The 3,060-nt window shown below is 39.0% G+C and overlaps 1 pseudogene; it reads left to right on the top strand.

Annotated features, from left to right (window-relative positions):
* The first annotated feature begins 2,486 nt into the window (after positions 1-2,486).
* On the top strand, positions 2,487-2,840 carry LOC110135517 (RING-box protein 2-like; annotated as a pseudogene).
* Positions 2,841-3,060: the final 220 nt, after the last annotated feature.

Below are 3,060 nucleotides of genomic sequence, written 5' to 3'. Positions count from 1 at the left end.
GGGTGGAGGAGGAAAGGGGCTTGACCTGAGTTATCAGGAGATGTGACTTGAAATCCTTTTTATGTGAAGATGGTCTCTCCTACACTTCCCACCCCTGCCTCAGCATAGACTGTATATTCCTGAAGGACAGGAACCCCAATAATACACGGCATGATTCCAGAAAAAGCCCTCAGCTTTCTAATCAGATTACTTGCTCTGATTCTACATTTATTTAACTTTCTCTGAACCGCCATATTTTTACTCTATAAAATGAGCACTAAAACAAGGATCTCAAAGGGTTGTTTTCATAAACATTAGGTGCCCTCAGTTAGCTTCTCCTCCCCTGGGTTCTTGCTTATAATAGATTCTTAATAGAGAAGTTAATTGAAGACATTTTGTAGAATTATAGGGTGTTTAAACTGGAAGAACCTTTCAAAATCATCTCAGCAATTATCACACTGAATTTGAATTATATTTTTCCTTTTCCTTGATTTATGAATTGATGAGAGAAGAGCTGTTATCAAAATGTAATAACATCTTGCCTATTAGATAGGAAAAGATAAAGAATGAGATATCCAAAATTGGTGAGGGTGTAGAGAAGCTTTACACGAATGCCTTGTTTATGTATACAATTTCCAGGGTGAAGTGCCCATGATATGGACCAAATATTTAAACATATATATATATATATATACCCTTTGACTTAGCACTCTCACATCTGGAAATTTATCCTGTGGAGATAACTGATCAGTAGCACAAAGATTTATGTAAACAGTTTTCATTGCAGTGTTACTCATAATAAAAAAATGCTGGACATACTAAATACTCCTAACTAGGGTATTAGTTAAATTAATCTGGGTGTATCTCTGTGGGAATATATAACAAATCTATACTAATCGATATGGAGAGATCTTCATGATGAATTGAGCCAGAAAGCAGGTCACAAAATATCATCCAGAATATCTTTATTTATAAACATTTATTAAGGCATGCATGTGTCCCCGCACAGAGGGAGGTTGGAGGAGGGTCAGCAGTTTTAAACAGTTACCTCTGGGTGACCTGGGCTACTTCTTACTTTCTTCCGTTCTAAAATGCATGGGTTGTCTACTTGAACATGTGTTGACTGACTTTGCAATCAGAAAAAAATCGTAAAGCTAATTTCAGTTTGAAACAAAAGTCAGAAAAATAAATATTCCTTCATGTTTCACAAGTTAATTATGCTGCTTGGGAGTGTCACTGTGCAACTGAATTTTGTTTTTATTATTTAGCTAACTGCCAGACCAGGGGTTTACATGACCATAACTGTAGAAAGCCCACACTCCAGTCTTTCTTCTCAGTTTCTCCACTTCCCATTTTGGAAGTTCTGGGACTTCCCTAGGTCTTTTTTTTTAAATAAGGCAGTAAGTAAGTAAATAAATAAACAAATAAAAACCACTCTGTCTCTCCCTAATTTTAAAGCTTATCCTATAATAAATCCATTCTTCCCCCTAAATAAAAGCAGATGGTTGACCCTCCTATAGTGTGAATCTGTCTAGGGACTACCAAACAAAACAGATTTCCTGTCTTGTGATTAAAGAATTTTAAGGACTACCGGGCAAGATGCAGGATGTGTACTGTGTACTGGTTGCCATGGTTTCAACTGAGGCTAGGCTATTTAAGCTTATCCTTAATTTGGATAGACAGGAATCTCAGCTTTGTAGGGTTAAAAATGGTGCAAAGCAATGGCTATATTTAGATTGAATGGGAGCCTGACTATAGTAACAGCTAAAAAAGTGGTCCCCATCTTTAACCCTTTGGCTACCAAACTGGAAAAAAGAAGTGAATTGAATTTTCTTCAGAAAATAAAGCTAGCATGACAGAGAGAAGGCTAGTGTTTAAATATGTAGTATTTTTGAACTAACACCATGATATTAAAAAAAAAAAAAAACGTTTACTTAAAAGGCCTGTTTTAAGCTTAAAAATGAGCTAGTTGGTTCCCATGGCACTTTTACTCTTGAAGGATTCTAGACTGTAACCAATTAAACATTTTTAGCAACTAATTTCTTTTTCTGTTTGCAAATAGCACTTGGGAGCAAACAGGCAGTTGAGTCTTAATAGTTTATCCTTGGTTCTGTTACCCATGTTATTTCATGTAGCATGCTATGTATTATTAAAAAACGTATCAAGGGTTTTAACATTGAAATTAAAGGGAACTATAAAGGCATGTACTAATTTCAACTCAAGATTTCCAACCCCTCTTTTTGAAAACTGCAGAGGCTCTTTATGGGCACCTGGTAGTTTCGAAAGTCCACCCAAATCAGAATCAGAAAACAGAAGTTCCAGATCCAGTCCTGCCCCTGGTTGGCTCTGGGATTTGGGGCAAATCAGTCACTTAATCTGCCTGGGCCTCAGTTTCCTTAAGTGTCAGCTCTTCCATTTTGAGGATACTTCAATCAGATGAGCTGTCTACTTAAAGCGTTTTTTCTTTCTAAATAATCACTTTGACGACCCAACGTCTCCGCCGCCGCTATGGCCGACCTGGAAGACGGTGAGGAACCCTGCGCCCTGTCGTCTCACTCGGGGAGCTCAGGATTCAAGTCGGGCGGCGACAAAATGTTGTCTCTCAAGAAGTGGAACGCTGCGGCCATGTGGAGCTGGGACGTGGAGTGCGATATGTGCGCCATCTGCAGGGTCCAGGTGATGGATGCCTGTCTTGGATGTCAAGCTGAAAACAAACAGGAGGTTTGTGTTGTTGTCTGGGGAGAATGTAATCATTCCTTCCACAACTGCTGCATGTCCTTGTGGGTGAAACAGAACAATCGCTGCCTGCTCTGCCAGCAGGACTGGGTGGTCCAGAGAATCGGAAGTGAGAGCAAACGAAGGTGTTCTTCATGCAGTCAGTTGTTCGGAGCCTTGGTATATCTTGTTATCAATTGCTCTACAGAGGCTAGAACTCTCCAGGGGACTAATTCTTCGAATAGGAGATGGATCTGTGGTCTTTTGGGACTCATCAAAGGCATGGTTTAGCCTTTTTCAGTTTTATTTTCAGAAATTCTCTACAATTAAGATAATTTATTAAGGATGGTCTTTCCTAACTCTGGT

This window comes from Odocoileus virginianus, chromosome 6 (genome assembly GCF_023699985.2).
Source record: "Odocoileus virginianus isolate 20LAN1187 ecotype Illinois chromosome 6, Ovbor_1.2, whole genome shotgun sequence".
In the NCBI taxonomy this organism is placed as follows: Eukaryota; Metazoa; Chordata; class Mammalia; order Artiodactyla; family Cervidae; genus Odocoileus; species Odocoileus virginianus.
This window is presented reverse-complemented; position numbering and strand designations above follow the sequence as displayed.